Source organism: Sander vitreus, chromosome 1 (assembly GCF_031162955.1).
Source record: "Sander vitreus isolate 19-12246 chromosome 1, sanVit1, whole genome shotgun sequence".
Lineage (NCBI taxonomy): Eukaryota > Metazoa > Chordata > Actinopteri > Perciformes > Percidae > Sander > Sander vitreus.
Genome location: NC_135855.1, coordinates 37,400,218 through 37,423,166, shown reverse-complemented (window position 1 = coordinate 37,423,166; position 22,949 = coordinate 37,400,218). Strand labels below are relative to the sequence as shown.

Sequence of the window (22,949 nt, the reverse complement as noted above, 5' to 3'; positions counted from 1 at the left end):
AGAGATTTAAAAAAAAAAATGTTGCCATTAAATGCAATCCAGTGTTTTGCAAAATCCAATATTGACCTTCTTGTCTGGCGATAGGGTTAGGAGTGATGGACATTAGCAATGAAAAAGGATTTGTCAATCTGTATTACTTTGAAAGCAGAGCTCCTTGTTTGTAAGGTGTTGGAAAGACATCATGATGGAAGGGTAGCATAAGCCATAAGTCAGGTCTACTCTTTTCATCATGCAACAGACAGTTGTTTCCCTCCGCAGCTGGGTAATTATTTAAGCCATCAAACGCTGTCATCTGATCCCTAGTATCTACTAAATCTCTGTGACTGTGATTATAACAGTGTTTGACATTCTCAATCAGTCTGCTCAGGCTTAACAGATTGATGTGCCCTTCTAAGAAAAAGCCAGAGGTTGCAAGGGAGAGACGGAGGGGCCGTGTCTGAACACGCCCATTGGTTATGTGTGTGTTTTCAAGCTGGCACAACCTGTCAGCTTGAGCACCCTTTTGTCTCCAGAAGGTCAGCCGATCAAAGATTTCAAAACCAGCCTTATTTTCAGGTTGACCTTCATGCATTTTTTAAATTATATGATGGATTGTTAGAGCCTTGCAGACTCAAGGACCGTCGTTCCTCAACCGCTGAAGCTACATTTAACTTTTAAATTTAAGTCCAAATGCAAAAACGTGGAAACGACATTTGCACATCAGTGTGGTCGTGTTCATGTGTCACTGATTGCACAGCCAAACATTGGCAGGTTCATTACTTTACAGGCTCCCTCTTTTATTCTACTCTTTTATCAAATCACTGACTTGACTTAATTTTGGTATCTGACTGTGGAATGATAAGTCAGTCAGGTGTGTTGGATGTGGCTTTTAGTGATCATAATGCAGGTTTTTTGCACATGCAAGAAAATGAAATCTCAGCCAATAGATGAGCATTGTTCCATCAAATACAGATGTACCAAACTGTACTCTGCTGAGGTATTCAATCAAAGGCTATCTGAGAGAGACTGGTCTGATGTGCTCGAATGTAATGATGTTGATAAGGCTTGGGATTTGTTCAAGCAGCGTTTCATAGCTGCTCTTGATGAAGTCGCTCCAAGAATTAAGCATAGAAGTGCATGTTAAATGACATCTGAAATAGTTGATCTGATTAGAAATAATGTAATAGATGTTTCATAAAGTTTAAAAAAAAGTCTAAACTCCCAGCTGACTATAACTCGTATGCTTATCTTAGAAATCAAGGTACAGCAAGCTAAGTCCAAATTTTATACTGATTTAAATTGCTGCAAATGCAAAACAGCCTAAAAAATTATGGAAAATTCTCAATGATATGGGCTCAACAGCAAAAACAAAATCAAAGTCTGGTAAAGCAGGGCTTATTATTGAAGGCTTGGAGGCTGATTGCCTGCCATTTCAACCATTACTTGACAACTGTTGCTGGCAGTCTGGTCAGTAAATTGCCTGGTGCTTCAGATAAATGTGGCAAAAAGCATTTAAAGTTAGTGCATTTGCAATTAGTCCTGTCTCAGAGGATAAAGTAAGAGCGAGCCTTTCCACCCTGTCAGTGAATAAGGCCACTGGCTTAGACCTTGTCCCCTCCTCTTAGGGATAGTGCTGGGGTTATATATATATATATATATATGTGTATTCTTATATATATGTATTCTTACCCATGTTATAAATCTGTCCATGAGTCAAGGTGCTTTCCCAAACGATATGAAGAATGCCAGGGTGGTCCCTCTTTTTAAGAAAAATAGCAGAGCTGATGTTGGGAATTATAGGCCAGTATCAAGTCTGTCAACTATATCAAAGATTTTTGAGCATCTTGTATATGAACAGGTGGAGGAGTATCTCATCAGCCATGATCTATTATATGAGCTCCAGTCTGGTTTTAGAGCTGCATATTCTAGTGACACCTGTCTCATTCAACTCTTCGACTATGTGCGTCAGAATTTTGATCAAGGGAATTATGTTGGTATGCTACTACTTGACCTGCAAAAAGCATTCAATACTGTGAACCACAATATATTTTCTAAATTACAGTGCATGGGTTTTAGTAACTCAGCACTCATATGGTTCACTTCTTACCTAACGGATAAGACACAAGAACCATATGTTTAACATTGTTAATGGTCATGCCACCAAATATTTATGCTCTAATGTAACCATGGTCCACACGCAGCATAGTCATAATACTAGGTTCAGCATCCGCTCCTGCATAGTTCCTACAGCTAATAATGCAATTAAAAATTCTTTCTTTTACGCTGGTATCAAGGTATGGAATAGTTTGCCTACTGCTACAAAACTCCTATCATCACAAGGGATTTTTAAAAGACAGGTCAAGCAGCTTTTATGGAACAAGGTGAATATTTATTGATAAATTGGATAGTTTTTACAGCATTTTTGTTTCTTATTTGTTTTTGTTGTCTTTTTTTCTCCTCTTAATACAGTACAGTCTTTTTAGTCTGAGTTTGTCTGCTTCTTGTCTATTGTTTCCTGTGTGTAACACCAAGGACCGTGCTGGAAATAAGTATTTGACTTTAGCATGTCGTCCTTTGATTGATTTCTGGATCAAGACAATAAATCAATCAATCAATCAATCAATCAAATCACAGTTGAATCTGTGCTCCGACTCCATCTCAGGTTGTGACTCTCCCTGAGATCTTCCCTACTGCATGTCTATAAATAAAGGAAGGAGAAAGACTAATTTCTCCTCCCTGGAGACAGATCAATAACCAATGATTGAGACGGGGAGGAAACGCAGGACAGGAGGAGGAAGAGGAAATGGAAGGCAAGGAAAGAGAGGGAGTGCATGATGAGAGAGAGGGCTGAACCAATATGGCAAACATTTCTCGTGAGAGTGTATTTAGAATAGAGCATGAAGGTGTGGGAAGTTGTTTGGCTGCATTGCTGCTATTTATGTGGGAGTGGATGTACAGTAAATGTGTGTGGCCTATATACCTTTTGATGTGTGGGTGGGAATGTGTGTAGCTGCGTAGGTCGCTGTTGGTATCTGAATCTGAAGAAATGTGTGACTGCATGTGCTGAGTAAAATCTTTGTGCAAATGTGAGTTTATGAGTTGTGTATGTGTGTGGCCTATACAATACTGTGAAGCATAATGTGTGTGGTTGTGTATGTGTAGTTTATTTGTATTTATGTGCACATACATGTATGGAAATATGTTTGTGTGTGTGTGTGTGTGTGTGTGTGTACACATGTGTATGTGTATTTAGTCTTGTGTTGGATGTGCTTATGCTATATGTGCATGTGTGATGATGCTTTTGTGGATTTCTACCTACTGCTCGGCCATCTGCTCAAGGTGATAACGAACACATAAGCCCTCCGACTGAATCAAAACAACCGACTCACCGGCTGCATGAGGATTACTAGTTTATATTACCTTTAAGTCTGCTCTGAGAACCTGTTAATAGTGTTTTCATATGTCCTCCTGCTGCGGTGCACAGTAGGCCATTTAACCCTCAACCAGGAGCTCCTGAATTTGTCTCACAGCTACTAAGATTGGAGTTAAAGAACGATTCCACTGTGATTGGAGTTGACTTCATGTTATGTGGTCGTTAGTCTATATCCACGACGTTCGAGTTCCGGTATAACTCCGATGCTGCCAGAAATTCTGCCGTATGCACCTCTTTTCGGCTGGATGTCCGTTTCCTTCCGCTTTCTTTGTGTTGGAATTTTAAACTCCGGTGGATTTCTGAGGACTATGGTTAACTGCTCCTCAGATCTCTGCAGGGTAAATCCAGACAGCTAGCTGGACTATCTGTCCAATCGGAGTTTTCTGTTGCACGACTAAAACAACTTTTGAACGTACATGTTCCACCAAAACAAGTTCCTTCCTGAGGCTATTTAGCAGAGGCACTGTGGCTCTGTGCGGCGCTTAGCTCCACCCATGACGATTGTGATTGGTTTAAAGAAATGGCAATAAACCAGAGCACGTTTTTCTCCCATCACGGAATGCTGTGTGGACTAGCCAGACCCTCCTCCGCAGCGCTGTGGAGGAAGGTCTGGCAGTGCGAGACTAGGTGTTTATAGGTTCAAACCATTAGAGATTTTGAGCTAACTTTGCAGCTCTATGGAGCTTTTAAGCCTCTTTTTAAAGCTCATTGTTTTGGCTTTATGGCACGTTAATTGTATGGTTCAGATTGAGCCATAATTCTAAGTAAGTTACTGTTGGGTTAACCATATTTTAGGTTTCTACTTGTACTCACTAGTACAAGTACTAAATGAATTACTTTGTGTCTTGCTGGTATGACGGACAATATCTGTAACTTGATGGCTATAGCTTTTGTGAATCCAGTGTCCTTATTAATGCACTAATTCATTTTCTCTTCCTGTCATATTTGGAATGACTATGATTGGAAAATCCTCAAAGGCTAACTGCGGTCTTCAACTGTAATTGGAATTGAAGGCTAGCTGCATAGCTGTACATACAGATATTTTTTCATCAACAAGCTGGTGCTCTAATTTAGTGCGAATGAGAAGCCAATAACTGTAATTAACTCTAAATATAGTACTTGCATCACTCTTCAAAACCACGTGGTTCAATTTTCTATCGTTAGCTCTTTGCTCAAGTGGAACTACATTTTGTTCTTGTAGTAGCTGGTTCACTATCAGTTTGATCTAAGTGTAAATCCATCTCTCTTCCTCCCTAAACAATCTCTCGTACCTCCCCCCCCCCCACCTCCATTCATCCATCTATCGCTCTCTCTCATTAGATCAAAGCCACACAGAACAATTGTTCCGTTGTATAGTCAAGCACGGCTGCACAAAAGCCAGATTAACAAACACTCATTGCACATACTGTATGCATTAATGCACACACACACACACACACACACACACACACACACACACACACACACACACACACACACACACACACACTAGTCTTTTTATGTGCCTATATTTTCATACCATATATCCGCTTTGTTTCTCTTAAAGAAAACATTTTGGGATATATGCTTATTTGCCAAGGTTGATATAAAGCTCATGTCTTTGCAGAAGGAAACAATTAGCCTAGCCTATCATAAATATTAGAGGGAAAACAGATACCAACAGTGACTTTCCAAGCTGTGTCTGAAATCACTCCGTTCACCGTCATTCACTACTCCCTATTATAGGGACTCAGAAGTTTGATTTGTAGCAGTAAATTGAGATGTCGGGCACTCATGGTTCATCGTCACTTTATGCATCTATAAATGTGGCGCATTGCATTGTGGGATTGTTGTGGCCCAAAGAGCAGGCGTACTAGAAACCTCTGCTGACCGAGCCGGCTCCTTCTGGGTTTAGCGCTCCGCCAACTTGAATGGGGATTACATGATTTTATCATCTGGCTCTTCTAGACTTTCCAAATGTTATCAGACCCAGTGGATCAAATTCTGATAGTGAAACGAGAGAATGTTTTGTCCCATTGTTGGAATTTGGAGAGCACGATGGTGCTGACACTGAGAATTACGGCACTTAAAATATAAAACCATAATAAAAACAGAAGGGATCGACCGAAACAAAACTTTGTTTAAATGCTTTAAGCAATTATTTAATAAATTAGAAACATAATAGCCAGTAACAGAGAGTCAGATAGCGTTGTGGGCGGGACATTGAGTCAGACTCAGTGGTGAGTGAAACTGAAGCAGAGGATCAGACACAGAGCTGTAGCAGAGCCAAAGTAGAACACTTTTTAATTCATTAACTTTATCGGTTATCAGGCAAATAAAACGCTGATACAGATAATCTGCTAACTGCCAAAAAACGGACCGATTATCGGCCATTTTTTTGGGATAGACCGATTATCGGCCCTGGGTCTATCCCTAAAAAACAATATAGTTCACTATATAGTTAACGGGGAGGGATTTCAGACACAGCTACACAGTCTTGTCATCACCGTGAGGTTACCAGGAAATCCACAAATTATAGTTTGGACATTTCTGTTAGGCAATATAAAACATCAAAACAAAACAACTTATTCATAAAAAATTAGAGCTTTAGACATGTTGGTAGGTGGATTTCTGAACTTTTTGAACATAAAGCTCTGCCTGAAAACAGAAATTGTCGCTTTGACATTTCTGTTTAGCTTAAATAAGACACAGTGCATTGTGTAAATAAGTGAGGTTTAGAGTTGTTGGGAGGTGTATTTTGTTTACTTTGAACAGAGCCAGGCTAGCTGGTTCCGTTTGTTTCCTGTCTTTATGCTAAGCTAGGCTAAACATGTCACACCTCAAGCTCCATACTTGTCGCAGATTTATGTCAATCCTCTCATCTCATACTAGATACATTTTGCTTTGTAAAAAAAAAAAAAAAAAAAACATTTCAAGTTGTATGCAATTTTCATCCGCAGTCATATTTCAGTCAATTCATGACTATAATGTGAAATATTTTTGAGTTCACAGAAGGTTTAGTTTAAAATCCAATTTGGTGTCTTCATAAGATCCATCATACATCGTTCCTGTTTGTGTCCATGGGCTCAAAGTACTGAAGGCATACATTCACATTGATGCAGTTGTTTACCCACACAAAGGATGAAATATCTTTTGCTTTATGAGTTCAGACAAACATCCATTGTGAAGCTCCAGCTCAAGGCCAACCTCTCCCATCTCCCAACAACAAAAGGGGGCAGTAATGGGGGCCGCTGCTTCCTCCCCTCCCTCTGCCATTTAAAGTAAAAGCGCCTTTTGAAAATGATTTTTGGTAGAATTGCAGCAGGCAGCCTTGAAAGCCTTATAGACGCAACAATCAGTGAGAGCAGGTCCAAATCCTGGGCTGCTGAGAGACGCTTGATCCTGATGAGAAAATAATCACCGTCTTTGACACTTTGTCTTAAGCAGCTCTTCAAATCATATGAATAAGCAACAACACGAGGTTCTGCACGAGGTTATTCATGACAATGGTTTTCTATTCCTCCTTATTTGTAATGTCATCAACAAGGACGTTAACGCACATTGAATCTAAATCTGTCCTCTTTCACTGTCCAATAGCTTCAAATCAAGATTTCAGGGAGTTATTTTAGGATAAAGTATCCACATTTTTCCCTCCTGGAATCTACAGTGTTGTTAGAAAGTGTTAGGACAGTGATGTTAGGGCTGGGTATTGTTAAAAAAAAGAAGTGTTACCACTCAAATTGGACAGATAGTCTAGCTAGCTGTCTGGATTTACTCTGCAGAGATCTGAGGAGCAGTTAACCAGAGTCATTAAAATTCCAACACAAAGAAAGCGGAAGGGAACTGACATCGGCGAAAAGACATGCATCCGGCGGAATTTCCTGCAGCACCCAAGCAATCACGGAAGTGGAATGTTGTGTATATAGACTGCCAATACCGTGACTTTGATACCGGTTCCTGAACGATTACCTATTTTATAAAATCTATTGTAACAAAAAGAAATTACATTATGGCAGAAATATTTTTATTTATTTTTCAGCTCCTACAACGTGAGTGAAAATCTTTGTCTCTTTGTCTCTGTGCGTAACGTAGTTTTCCCTGCGTGTCTCTACAATGTGTTAGACAGCCAATCGCAAACATTTTTAGATCTTAGTAGAAGCATGCTGCATACTTATTGGCTCACTGACGCTGATGACATTCGCTCCTTAGGCATTGAAATGTGGTACTGAATGAATGACAAGGCATTTTTTGACACTGACTATGGAGGCAATTCGGTCAGTGTCTAAAAAGTATCAAATTCAGTACCCAGCCCTAGTGATTTTTTCATTGTGCTGTGAGGTTGGAATGTGGATTACACGTGTGTACGCGTCCATATTGGCATTACATGGACTTACATTCATCAGGTGGACACGTGACTCCAAATGAATGATAGTGTTTCTCTGTATCTGCCGAATGTGCAAATAAGCAAATGTTTGCCAACAAGCTTCACAACTTGTTTCCACTTGTTTCATTTATTGCAGGTGTTTAAAAGGTATGAAAAAGGGCTACAGTGTCACGGTTCATTACATTTGGACTACATTTAAAGCTGAAAAGTCAGCACTGTAACCACATAGTCATTGTTTAATTTCAGATCCAATGTTCAGGAGTAAAGAACAAAAAAACAACTGCACACAACCTTTGTTCCTCCCCTCAGCCACCCACCTCTGCTTGGATGTGTGATTATGTTCTTTTTCCAGAATGCATTTCAGCAGTTCCTCATCTGACCTTGATTTATATTCTACAGTTGAAACTGTGATAGCAACAGTAACAAGAGAGAGAGAGGTTATTGCTACTGTGGGTTAAAAAAAAAAAAAGTTCTGCAGGAGATTTCTCTCTGTATGATTGTATAACATTGATGCAAACATTGCGCTGTTGTTTTAAGCTTCAAACTCTAGAAATGTGGACATGCATGTGGTTCATTTTGGCAAGTTTTTTGCAGGACTCATGCTAGCCTGATACTAGGGTCAGAGACTGTTTAGAACCGAGACACCCCAACTGTGTGTTTCCTGTATCTGTGTCACGTGGGCTCCGCCACGACCACGCCTCTTTAGGAGACTAGCGGCAGGTCCTGAGTGTATTGATTCCAACGGGAGAAGTGAACGTGAACACAGATTATGAGCGATTCTTTCGCCCCATAGTCACCAAAGTATATATTGGACCCATTTTTCACAAGCCACATATCTCCAGAACATTCTGACACTAAAATGACGGACTCATCAGGAGAAAACCAACTTTGTTCGAGACTTGTTTCTGTCTCAGGAACAAACTCTCGCGAGATCTGGCAACACAGAGAAGCTAACGTCAGCTAAAGTTCGTGAACGCCCTTACAAAACTAATTTCCGTGATGCTAAAAATGTCTTTTAGCTGTGTAAATATCTAATGTTGGCAAAAGAACATTTTAATAAATTATTCAAATATAACTTTTCATCCATCCACACGATGTTCACTATATTTTCAAAGGAGGCCACGCCCCTTTAGGAGACAGGAAGTGTGTACCGTTTCATACCATTGGCGCTGCTTGAAATGTCTTTGTATCTTTTAGTATAGAGGATCTTTGCTAGGGTGAGGCAAACTTATGTGGAAGACAAAATGAAGGAGAACGGGAAAATGATTGTGTCCGTTGTCAGCATCTGTCACGATTGGTATGAAATTTGGCACAGAGATTAAATGTCGTCACAGGATGAAGCCTACTGACTTTGGAGGCCCCCTGACTTTTCCTCTAGTGCCACCAGCAGGTCAAAGTTGTTACTTATCCAGTGAAGTAGGACTACATTTACAACATAGATTGGAAACAGTGAAGGTCTGCTGCACTAAAAAAAGAAGCCAACAGCTTAGCTAGTTGTTGTACAGTAGGTTCAAACTGAACCAGGACGTCTGTCCCATAAATTCTGATGGATGTTTATAACGGACAGTTTGAGAAATAATGTCACAGTTCACGTTCATTTTCATTTCTAAATTAGCTTGGCCAACCTGTTGGTTTCTTTAAAAGCTGTCTGATCTTAGCGACTGCTCGTGTTTATTGCCCCATCAGACAATCAACTTGGTGAGTATAATGTTCCTGATAGGAATGATGGCGAAAAATAATAAAAATAAACCAGAATTAGACTTTAACATGAGCATCAAAATGTTGGCTCTCATCATTTTTACTCAATACGATTCTAGCATGACAAAAGACTTCATCCAAACAGCTTCATTCTGGTATTGAGACTGTGCAATAGTACACTTAAACTGTCATTATTTACCACAGGTTGGATATAAAAGTCAGTATAATTCAGTACATTGTGGGACACGCATAGAAAGCACAAACCCCCCCGGCAGACTTCAGTGTCCTTTCACATCTATCGAGCGAGTTGCCAGTTTAAAAAAAGAGAGAATAAAAATCAATATGTGTTTTACCTGTTTCTCTCAGCGGGGCAAAAACCTCTCAGGGCTGATTTTAGAAAAAGCACAAAACCAGTTCTTTCTTTCAATTCCTCCAATCAATTTGATGCAAAATGCAAAGAAATGTATAAAGTGCATGTGCTTTGCAGACAAATCCCCGCACATGAAGGTTTCCATAATGATCAATACTTCCATTCTGTTCTCCATGAAGGCTGGAGGGTGTGACTGATGTTCTGAAGCGGCCTCAGTCGGCCTCCTACCTGCTGGGAGGGCCAAATCAAAGCTCAGGCTTCTGAGGGTGAAAGGATATAAAAGTTCACACCTCTGGCTGGAGGTTAATATCAAGGATGGAGGATGGACAAGTGCTCAGTCTAGTGTTACGATTATATCCATTATCAGAATGAGAATTATCTCCGCACTGACTTTTGTATTGCACACTTCATATAGTTAGGCATGTGTGCAGACAAAGCCCAGAGGATTGTGTCAGGTTTCAGGTGACAGCGGACATCTGGAGTCTGAACTAAAATCCCTTTTGTGGCTCTTAAAGTTTGTATTTATAAATATTTAATGTTTTTACTTCACACTGCCTTTAGTAAGGCTATTGAAAACAGGTTTTTAGATCTACAAAGGAGAACTTTCTTACAGTTGTGATGTTTTTTTCTGGGACAAACTGGGAAAAAAAGGAGGATGAAAATTTGGCTCTGCGTTTTCTGTGCTGACTAAAAAATGTCATCCTTAAATAGATCTTGAACAGATGACTGGGATTTCAGTCAGGGACCTGTCTTGTATGAAAACCATGGAGGGGCCATTTTCTGTTTTTGCCGGAAATTCCGGATGTCCCTCATTCGGACGGATCTCTGTCACCTTCCGCTTTCTTTGTGTTGACATTTTAAACTCCGGTGGATTCATGAGGACTATGGTTAACTGCTCCTCAGATCTCTGCAGGGTAAATCCAGACAGCTAGCTAGACTATCTGTCCAATCTGAGTTTTCTCTCGCACGACTAAAACAACTTTTGAACGTACACATGTTCCACAAAAACAACCTTCCCGAGGCTATTTTGCAGAGGCACTGTGGCTCCGTCCGTCGCTTAGCGCCGCCCAAGATGATTGTGATTGGTTTAAAGAAATGCCAATAAACCAGAGCACATTTTTCTCCCATCACGGAATGCTTTGTGGACTATCCAGACCCTCCACTGCAGCGCTGTGGAGGAAGGTCTGGCAATGTGAGACTACACTGCTTGAGACAATACATTTACATACAGTACAGAGTAGCAGGGGCGGAGCCAGACGTTTTAAACATTCGGGGGCCCAGCCCATACCTAGGGGGGGTCTGGGGGCATGCTCCATTTACGGCAGCTATGTGCACTATTTTTCAAGCCATTTGATAATAGAATGCCTCAAAATCTTTACATCATTTGGGAAAAACATGATGGTTGCCGTGAAAAACGTCCTGTAGAGCCTACATCTTGTTTTGTATCTACATGTTCTCCAACTGTCTTCATCATTCTGAAACCTGGAGCCCCAGATGCCCCCCCTCTCGCTCCGCCCCTGCAGAGTAGTGTACTGATGAACTCTAATTGATACCGAGTGGGGAAATTAAGTTGTTGCAGCAGCACAAGGACAGAAATGAGTACAGAAAAATAAAGTAAAATCAATAAATAACAAGAGGAATAGAAAACTAAAATGAGAATAGAAAAAATAGGAACAATACAAGAGCATATTGAGACAAAAATGTAAAGCCAAAGTGGTGTGCTTACAGTAATAGCAGCAGAGTCAGCAAGTCTCTGTTAATAGTGTACACCAGACACATTGATGGCAGCAGCAGAGCTACCATCGGGATCAATTTAAGGTTCAGTGTCTTGCTGCTGAGTCACAACCACAGCTGCCAAGATAATGAGGGAAATGGAGGAACATATTGATGAGTTTGGTTTTCTGCAGTGATGTGCAGATTGATTACATTTATTTAAACTTGGGATGCACAGATTTATCGGCAGAACATTGGGATCGGCCGATATTCGCCTCGTTTACTGCCATCAGCAAATAGGACGGCATTCACCGATGCTTGTGTTGTTTTTTTGCAGTCGGACTGTATGACTTTATATTTATTCATAGAAACATCTTTGGCTAAGCAACTTTGTTTATTTATAGAGATTTAATATATCAATACACTGTACATTGAGTGATATGTTTAAAATGTAATGTGAAATATATCAAATAATATAAATATATTGCAGAATTAAATCTTACAAAACAGTACATGTGGATTTATCACATGGAAAATATCACATTTAAAGATATTTCACATGTTGGACATCACCTGCAAAAACATTTTCAAATGTAATGGCACGTGAAATGTGCTTCACACACAAATTCACGTGTGGTTTTTGGACATTTCACATATGAAAACATGAATTTCACATGTGTTTTCTGGAAAATGAATGTTGCCTTTTATATTTTGTGTGATTCCCTCGTGTAATGCATATTTTTTAACATGAATGTAAGAAAAACAGGTGATTGATAATGTATATCTCTCCCTGTTGCTGCCTCCTTCAGCTCATCACGCACAGTGTCCTGCATTATTCATGTAAACACTGTGTGTGTGTGTGGGTGTGTGTGTGTGTGTGTGGGGGGGGGTATTGGGTGGAGATGGACAATCCTCTGAAATAAATTGTCACCCTCCCATCCTTTCTCCTTATTGGATCTTCTTTCAATTTCTGCCACCCTCCTCTGCGTCGTCGCCTCCTACTCCTCCCTTAACAAGTGCACAAAGGATGAAAGACAAAAAGCATGAGTGTCTAATAAGCCCCCCTACCCCCACCTCACTGGTACAAGCTGGAGATGGAGCGACCTGGTCACTTGGGACAAGATATGAAAGAGAGTCGGGGGGGCCTGTTATCTTGAGGTGCAGTGATGGACCCTTGCTGCTGCTGTCCCGCTCATTAGTCCCCCTCCCCCCCTCCCTCCACTTTCATCCTTGTCCATCCACTTGTCACCATGCTGTCAGCTTGCCCGCTCAACTGTAGACACGGGACCCGCCTGGGGACCGGATGGAAGGCATGGATGGAGAGAATGACAGAAATAAAAAGAGATTTTGAGGTGTAAGCCAGGCTTGTCAGCCAAAGCTAACAACAGAGAAAAGAACAGTTTCTAATAAACTCTAATCCGTCCTGTAAACGTCTTTCTTTCTCCATGCCACAGTCTGAGTTCAAAGGAAACCGGGAGCAGAAAGACTTGCTCTCTCAATCCTGTTCATTCAACCTGTACTACAGACAGAAAAAAAGAGAGAGAGAGTAACAGCGATGGCAGCAACCTGGTGTCTTGCCAGGAAACGTTGACAGTGAGAGATGAGACACGAGCGAGGCAGCTGACTGGGCTCAGCGGGTTTCTACGATCTAAAAACATCAAAAATACATGCAAGGTTCCTTAGAATCAAAGTGCTTCTTTTTTGGGGCCGCCATTTTACTTTTACACTGATATTTAACAACCATACAGGGAGAAATCCATGAGAGGAGGAACAGAGACTGATGTATCCATTTATTTATGGCTAATCCATTTAGTGCTTAAAAATAATCTGGTTTTATCGCTCTTGCTTGTATAATTCTCTACTGCACTGTTTCAATTTAACTTGAGGTGTCCCACAACATGAACAAACAAATGTAAAGTCTACAACATTAACTGAGTGTATTAATCAATAGTGTCACTGACTGAATCAGAAGCTTTTGCATTGGAGCTGCTTTGAGCTAAATGCTAATATCAGCATTCTACCATGAATAGCATTAGTTTTGCAGGAATTTGGTCATAAAGTTTTGGACAAACCCTTATTTTACCATGATAAGGGATTCATCCTCTGCACACCATGAATGCCTGTATACACGATCATGTCAATCCATCCAATGGTTGTCAAGACGTTTGTTATTGTTATTGTTGTGTAAAGATACCAGACCAAAACCAGTGGGATTCATTCTCTAGGGTACATGACTATCCGTACAACAAAGGTTAATTGCAATCCACCTGACAACTGTTAAAATATCAAAGTCTGGACCAAAGTGGTGGATCGACAAACGGTACCACCGGTACCACCAATGGTACCATCCCTAGAGCCACGCTCCTAGCAAAGTTAAAAATCATGAAGTAAAAAAGCAGCCTGAAGGTGTGTAGAGACAAAATGCTAAGTTTTGCCTTGTGCTGTTGGTGCTAATTTGACCATTGGACTGTTTATGTAGTTTGTGGTTAAACGCAGTAGGCGATTTGTTTGGTTTTTAACAGGGGGATGGACCCAGTTTTCCCCTCCGCAACTAGTAAACCGCCCAATGAACAGCTCTTTCTTTGAATAGCCCTCCTACCCAAGATTCAAGACCAAACTGATAGAAGGACTCGGACTTCAGACTCAGAGAAAATGTCAGTTACAAATCAGTCTGCTACTTTAGCACCACGGACAGCGCCGTGGATTTATCAATACACAGTTAGGTTACAGATATTTTAGAGCCATGGTCGGGCCATAGATTCTTACTTGCACAAACCTCAGTCCCATAAAGGATCAATAAGTCAGGCAGACTAGACTAAAATATTCAGCTAAACAACCCTCTCTGCTACTAGGGGATGATTGAGCGCTGTCACTCTATCTGCAGTGAAAGCATCACAGGGCGATGACGCATAGTAATGTAGAGAATCCCCTGAAGGAATTTTGTTTTTGGGACTGGAGAGAGATTTTAAGTGAAGGTAACATTTTGGTAGATGGAGGAGAGAGTTCAGGGTTTGGTTTTCGAGGAATGTTGTTTTATTTATGAGATTTTCAGGATGTTGCAAGAGACAGAAAAGTGCAGCAACAGAGGGATTATTAGATGATGACTCCCTGTATAACTCAAAGATGTCCTCTGCTGCTGTTCTGTTATGTCCCTTTGCTCAGGGCTTATTTTATGACTTGTGTAAAGCAGTAATCCAAACCTCAGGGTGTGAAGTGAATGCTTAAAAACAATTTGACTGCATCTCTCTTTCTCTGGTAGTTCTCATTTCATATTTTGTTTTCACACAGTTGTGTCACTGTTACACAACATTCACCTGCAGTTGACCAATGATCCATCTCAATGATCTTGCATTCTGTTTCTGTGTGGGATGCACGTTGGGGTTTCAAGCTCAGAACAAACAGACCTCTGCAACCTACCACTGCAATCCTCAGCTGAATTATAGAAGGTCGTTTGTGTAATTAGTTGCTCCTGCCTCACTCTGGAGTCTTGTTCAGAACGCCAGCGTGGCTCCCCTCTGTTGCAAAATGTAGAAAGGATCAGTTTCAGGCTCGCTGTCAGTTTTTTAAATCATTTAGTTGGACTACGTAAGTGCATTGCATTTTCCACGGGAAGAACATTGAGATGCTCTTTTGTAATTACGACCCCCCTACCCTTCCTGTAATTACAAGATAAATATCTCAGAATCATGAGATATGGATCGCCGTAATTATGTCAAGTGATGATTACAAGATACAGTCAGCATAATTATTTTCCTTGTTTTTCTTTGGTAAATCCTTTGTGTTTCCGCAGGTTACTTCTAACCAAACCTTTAAATGGTTTAAACCTTAAAGGTCCCATATGATGCTCATTTTCAGCTTTTATGCTTGTATTTAGGATTTCTACTAGAACATATTCACATGCTTTATTGTTCAAAAAGCAAATTTTTTTTATCATGCTGTCTTTCTGAATATATCTGTGGTCACCCTCTATCTGAAACGCTTTGTTTTTTTATGCTTGTGTCTTTAAGCCCCCCTCCTGAAAAAAGCCCAATCTGCTCTAATTGGTCAGCGTTTCCCGTCTTCCGCATCTATGCTCTTGGATTGTCTGCACAGTCATTGCAGCCGGGGAATGACTGTAACACCACTGTATTGCCGCTTTCTACCGATATATAGTATAGTTGTTACATCACAACCGTCCTGATGGCTCGTTTAAAGACACAGTTTCTAAATAACGTCTGTGTGTATTTCTGTGTGGATTGATTTGATACTTTAACTGTATTTATATAGCATCTCCACCTGCTTAATTTTTACAATAACAGACTTTTAAGCACTGGTCTATTTCTGGTCTGCACTACATCATGGCCAGAACCTAATTGTGGATCGTCATTCAGGAACATCTACATTTGGTTATGGATTATTTATGGGAAATAACTGTTACACTGGGGCATCACTGATTTAGGGTTCTGCATGAGGCTGAGGAAGACTTTGTGTTTGGTACGTGTGGGAGACGGGAATCAAACCAGATCTAAAAATAATTGCAGCACGAAACAGAGAAAGTCTGAGGCTTGTTATCCACTCTTATGGACACAAATTAATTTTAACAGTTAACTCAAAGTGACTCAGCCCTGGAAATTCTCATCAGAAAAAAATCCTCTGGGAAACGTAACAACTGTCACAATTGTAACAGCGATTAGCATGGTGATCTTTTTCAAAATGAATGCTACTGAAAAGCTTTAGCATGAAACGAGACAGACTGAGGGCATCAGAGCCTCGACTTGGATAAAACTTAAACTGTTCTTTCTAGGGGATTTGTGGTCCTGAATATCTGAATATGTCTTTTTGAAAAGATGTGTGCAAGGTGGCTGTGGCATGAGCACAGGCAGTGTGGTGCTTTCTTCTCACATACTGTCACCTGCATCACTTAAAGGAATACTCCGACGAAAACGGGTTTTGAGTATCAAACTCTGAAAAATGTGTAGCTTGTAAGCTGTTTTCCTTTGTTGCATGCAACATGTTAGCTTAAGGTGACGAAGCGTGTTGCGATTCTTTGCCTTTCCTGCATACGTAGATTTCTGCATAAATTAAAGACAGACTGTTTTTGTCACATTCTTCCCTCCAGCCAACTTTCCACTTCCCCTTCATTGCGATTCTCTACCTGTCAACAGATGCCCTCAGACCAATCCACTGGTCCCATTCACCTGCTCATCTGTTTCCATGTTCCGTCATCAGCACTGCAGTACAGATACCATTTCCTTTCCAATGCCAGAATGTCTTTGTTGCTTCGTGCCATTGCTTTCGAGTCTCTTATACTCTGTTACCCTGTTACCTGTAACCCTATCTCGGAACCCATCAGCTATTGGTCTGACGACGATTTTGCCTCGGGGGGCAATGTTTTCTAGGGTTCCGGTGTAGCCAGGGCCAAGACTTCCTGTTCCGTGCGCCGGTCATTGTTTACAGACGGATTAGCAACTTGATATGCGAGAATTGCGTTTGAGTTTGAGGGAAGACTTCTATAAACAGATATCTGCGTATAAATTCAGATAAATGTATAAAATCATCGTTAATCATCGTCAGGCACCTCCATTTTGGTATATAGGTCACTTACACATCCTTCCCTCGTTGCTTTGTAATCACCTGCTTGAGTTTTTTATGCAAGAACTCGCGAGAATTCACGTGCATGCAGAATTTCAGTGGTTGCATACGGAGTGTGAAGTATAGAGTGTGGACTGGTAGCTGGAGAGGTGCCAGTTCACCTCCTAGGCACGACTGTGGTGCCTTTGAGCAAGGCACCAAATTGCCGACTGCTCAGGGCGCCATCCTATGAGGCAGCCCCCTCGCTTTGTCATCTCTCCATACATTAATGCATGTGTTTAGGTTATTTTCTCCTCAAGGGATTAATAAAGCATGTCTTCTTCTTCTTTTCCTTTTGTATTTACTAGTCCTCAATATGTGCAGCTTTCAGACTGTCACCACTAATAAACATAAATAAATGTATCGGTTACTGGAAATTATGTGTGGGGCAGCTAATCTTTGTAGGTTTGAATAATCTTATGCTCTATTTTCAGCTTTATGTCTGTCATGAACAACAAAAACTGCACTAATGAATACTAAAAGTTAGTGTATTTATCCGTACTTTAGGAAACAATACATAGCCTACAGCAAAGAAGTGGAGTACACTCTAGGAATGGTTTAAGAAGTTTCTATAAATGATTGACTATTTTAGAAATGTATAACTGTAAATCCAAGCTGCAATCTTCCTCGAAGAAGCAGGCTAAAACATTTTCAGAACCACCTTCCAAGCTTTCAGAGGGTGATTTCCAGCATTCCTTTACTTGTCATTAAAGTGCGTATGTGCTTAAGAGTGTGTGTGTATGCGATGTAGATGTGGGTCTTTATAACTGCTGCTTTCTTTGTTTGCTCTCTCCACATCAGGAGCTGCCTTCAGTCTTCAATAAAACAGGACAGAAGCAGCTGTATGCAGCCACACAACAAACACACGGATGCTTTAAATAACACAAGCATATGCCCCAACACGTGTAGTCTGCACACACACTGAGTCAGTCAGATGTTGAATCTCTTGCCTGCAAGAGCTGTGCGTTACACCGATGTGGATTAAGATACTGTATCTGCAGACAAAAGGAGTCAACCTCCTCAGTGTGGGAAAGCCATCTAAAGATGAGAGAGATCTTATCACCTCGGTGTTATTTGCCGCTTCCTGCTGTATCTCTACCACAGATAATGACATAAATGAAGCATAGGATATCCATGCATGCACCGCAACCTACTGTGTCAAGATGTTACAAACAAGACAAAGCAAGTGTGGCCCAGCTGAAACACATAAAAGATGCAGGTTGTCCTTTTTGCTCTCCTCTCACGCAGCACATCATACCACTCCAGCTATCGCATATCATATGAACACATTACAGTATATACACTTCTCCCTCTGCCCCCGTTGAGGTATCTCTGTTTCTGGAGATCAGTGCAGATGTATAATGCATGCTGCTCAGACGCAGCACGACTGCTACTCACACACACACACACACACACACACACACACACACACACACACACACACAGTATAGCGCTTTTCCACCAGCACTCGCACAGCACGCAGCACTTAAGGAAAGCAGCCATTAATATTACAGCAAACACTTAACATCCCCTTTTTAGTGTAAAACGTCCATGTTGAAAATGAACATCTTGCACGCATTCTGCACTCTTTCTCTTTCTCTTTTGTTGACATTCGTCCCTCAGGATGCAACAACCCCCCTCCCACACACACAGACACACACACACCCAGCATCCCTGCACACTCGCAACTTGAGGCTGAGCACCAAGTTCATTGCTCTCACACTGCATTCACCTTCACACCTGAATGTCGCCATCATATTATAGAGCATGCAAAAAATGGCTTAAAACCACCTTGTAGAGGGGAAGTAGAATACTTGTCTCACCTGTATGTATGTGTCTGTTTGGTATCTTCTAGCCTTGTGTGTGAAACGCAGAGCTGAAACTTCTGTCTCACCAGCGCTGTTGGATTAACCTCCCCTCCCTATTTACACTCGCTCTCTCTCTCTCTCTCTCTCTCTCTCTCTCTCTCTCTCCTCCCTCTCTCCTACCCCCCTACCCCCTCCCTTACCCCCCTCCCCTCTCATTCAATCTGCTCTCTCCCATCCTCCTTCCACTGCAGTGGAGCTGTTGGTGGAATGCTCTGTTAAATTAGATCTGTGTGTGTGTGTGTGTGTGTGTGTGTGTGTGTGTGTGTGTGTGTGTGTGAGACACAAGTATTTGCTAGTGTGTGTGTGTACACAGATAAATAGGAGGGGAGGAGCAGCCGTGCCATAATAACTGTTGGGCTTCGCTATGTGGCGACAGCGCTGCCAACTTCCTCCCTTCTGCTCATTGTTGGGAATCATTATCTCACCTCTGGGAGGGGAGGGGGCTGAGGCGAGGGGAAGAGACGGAGAGAGAATACATGTAATGCTCTCAAATTGAAATTCATCCTACCCGTACCCCCTTTATAATCTCATTCAAATTCCACAGTCTGTTGCTTGCTCATATTTAAATGAGCACACATCCCTCCTGTGCTTTTGCTTTTCTTGGCCGGCGTTTGGCTGGCTGCCTGCCGCGCTCTGTTGCATCCGAGCATCCTGGATTCTTCTCGGCAAACTGGCGCGCTCTTCATGTTTTGGCCAACACACAGGAATAGAATTAAAAGAGTGTGAAGCACGGCCACGCAATGAGGCTAAACAGGTCTAATGGGCAGGCTGGCAACAAGCGTCTGGTCTGATCGGGGGAAGGTAATGGAGTGTGAAGCCACGAAAGCTCAGGACATGTCCACACTGACAGAAGGTTCTGTTTACTCTTCTCAGATATTCTTATGAGAAATTGTTGTTCGCATAGAACCACAGACACAGAAAGTTAGTGGTGATTGCAAGCAACTCAATGAAAATTCTTACCAAGAACTTGACTTGAGTTAGTCATGCAAAATGCTTATATACTTTTTTGTTTTGATTATGCATTATTTCATGTTTAAAACACTAGAGTCCTTTGTGTCTTGAGACACTGTCCTTCAATAAAAAATGACAGCCTCAGTTATTCCAAAAAAAGTCCAAAAGCAACATTGTCCGTCTGGAGCAAAGGAAGAAGTTAGGCAAAATTATTAAAGAACCACAAAGTCAGCATTTCTTTAAACCACAAAGTAATTTTAACCCAAACTATTTTCTTTCCCGAAACCACACAGTGCCTAAACCTAACCAAACCATGACCATATAGAGGCAAAGTCCCTTACCTTTCCAATGGACAGGGAGAGAATTTGAATTGAGCCATTAAAGCGATGCTGGGTGACATCACTTCTTGTTGACGTTCAAAGTATTGTCAAACAAAACTGAGGCTAGCTCGCCCCTCCCTCCTCCTCATCCCGTCCCCTCCCCCTCCCTTCTGTGCTTCCGCGCACTAACTTATGGGCTGGACCGCTGGAACACTGATGTTTCGTGGTGCAGGTTGGCGCAGTTTGCTTTTGTTGCCGTTTGTGTAGCCTGGACTATCTACAGAGACCGCGTTTTTTCAAGGCGCTTTCACACCTGTCTCGTTTAGTTCGGTTGAATCGCAATAGAGTTTGTTTGTCCCGCTGATGCGGTTCGTCAGGGCAGGTGAGAACGCGGCATTCACACTCTGCGCACCAAAAGCGGACCAAACGAGCGTACCGAGACCTGCTTGAAGAGGTGGTTTCAGGTACGCTTTCAGTCGAACTCTGGAGCGGTTCATTTGTGGTGAGTATACTGCACCAAGTATACATACTCCGCAATTCTGAGCTAATGTCTCCTGCAGTCAGGTGTGTTCAGCAATCTGCGATGCAGCAGAGCAGCAAACTGTAGCAGCTTGCAGTGTTTCTATCACAGAAATAGACAGCGGTCAAGCTTGCCGTCCGTCACTCGTATCTCCGTGGTCAAACCAGCTGCCGCTAAAATTGGAGACAGACGCTGACAGAGCAGAGCGAAGTCTCGGTGACCAGAGCAGACGTAGTAACGTGTCTCGCGAAACAATGTCTGATCATTTTAATGAAATGAGCTGGTGTGACCATGGAAATGCAAGAAATATGAACTAGTCCAGAACACAGGAACTTCTTCCTGTATTTACTTTCTTGCTCCTGCCCCCAGACACATCCAACCAATAAGAGAGGAGTGCACGTTCTTGCTTGATTTGTAATGGCGCATTTTGGTACGCTTGGATTTTTCCAGGTGTGAAACCAAACCAAACCAAACCAAACCAAACCAAACCGACCGAGGGCAAATCGCTCCAAGTTTACAAACTCACCAACTGATTTGGACCAAAGCAAACGAACTACAGGTGTGAAAACACCCTCACAGTGTGTTCAGGGGACAGGCAGCTAGCGGATAGCGAGATGTTTGCTGTATGTGACAAAAAATGTTGTAGCCTAAAAAACGCGTGACATCGCTTAGAGCACCTTTTAATTACACACAGAGGCATCGTTACATTTACAAAAACAAGTATGATAAAATAAAAAAGCTCCAGAATGGCACATGCAAATAAAGGAAACAAGTATTTTCCAAGGCACTCTCAGTTCTTACATTTTTGTTGTAGAACTCATGGTAGAACTGCATGGGTAAACATGCGTAAGTTTGAATTTTCTTTTACGGATTTTCTCGAAATTTGATAAGCTATGCTCTACATTTGGATGGAAACCTGACGTTTGACTTTTAAGGAACGAAAACGGCCACATGTTTGCTTGCCCACCTCCAACACTTGTATGAGTTCATCTAAATGTTCCATGTGTTTTAACAAACTCTAAATTCCCCACTTTTCTTGTGAATAATTGGAAAATAGGGCAGGAGCTGAATCATCTACCATTCCCCCTCATGGACGTCTATTTCTGATCTCTTGAATCTGCCATCTGCCACCTTCAGCAGGTGTTTCTCATCCTGCACCATGAGACCGGCGTACAGGACAGACTCAGCTAATGACCCGCCCCAGCTATCAGTTAATGATGGGAGAAGACTGTAAATTGGTCCCAATGTCCCCCTCATTTTCTCTTTTCCTCCCTTGCCATTGTCGCTCCATCTCTGCTCTCGCTGTCGGTCTTGTACTGACTCTCTCACTGTCCTTCATGGTCATGAATCCCTTGGGATTATCCAATTAACCTATAGCCGGTGTAAATGTGCCAAGCACAGAGATGAACAGAACCAATGCCTTGCTTCCTCTATCTGTGAGTGTGGGAAAAGAGAGAGCTTGTGCTTTCTGTTGCTCTTGGTGAGTGAATGTCAGAGTTGTCTTCGCTAGCATTAATTAGCGAGAAAAGCATCTGCTGCGAATGCAACTGCTAGTCCAAAAAACCTTTTTGAAATGTTGTCTCTTAGGATACAAATTTCAAGGGAGGATGTGGAAAAACGACAAGAGGCAGATTTCATCATAAACGCAAATGGCAGAGTTGGATGTTTTTTAGTTTCCCCACTGTCTTGAAATGAAGACGTGTCTTCAGATGGAAGGTGACGCGGCGCGTAGGCAGCTCCAGGCGACCTTGTTAATAAAAAGCATCGTCTCATCTGTGGAAATAGAGATGCGGCGATAAGCCTGCAACTTGATATCTTCATCCTCCCTGACATTATGTTTTATTACTGCTCCATGCCTTCCAGAGAGACAGATGAATGGATGAGGTGAGGATGGATAGATATGAGGGGAATCGATTTAAAGGGTGAGAAGCAGAGGGAAAGACAGATGGTTGAAATCCTTGTAGAGGAGTTTTGCAGGGAAAGCGAACACTTTACTCCAGTCATATTTTTTTATAAAACCTCACTAATCTAGGTCAAATACAGGCCTGGTACTTGATCAAACCGTGTCTTCATAGCCAGAATTATGGATATTTGCCAGCCTGGACTTTTTTATTCACTGCAGTG

At 41.7% G+C, this 22,949-nt stretch overlaps 1 protein-coding gene across 1 annotated transcript in view; it reads right to left on the bottom strand.

Annotated features, from left to right (window-relative positions):
* c1qtnf4 (C1q and TNF related 4) overlaps positions 1 to 19,139 on the bottom strand; it is a 31,049-nt gene extending 11,910 nt beyond the window's left edge. The window contains 1 exon segment of the mRNA XM_078254238.1: positions 18,990 to 19,139. The gene's annotated coding sequence lies outside the window, so the exon portion shown is untranslated.
* Positions 19,140 to 22,949: the final 3,810 nt, after the last annotated feature.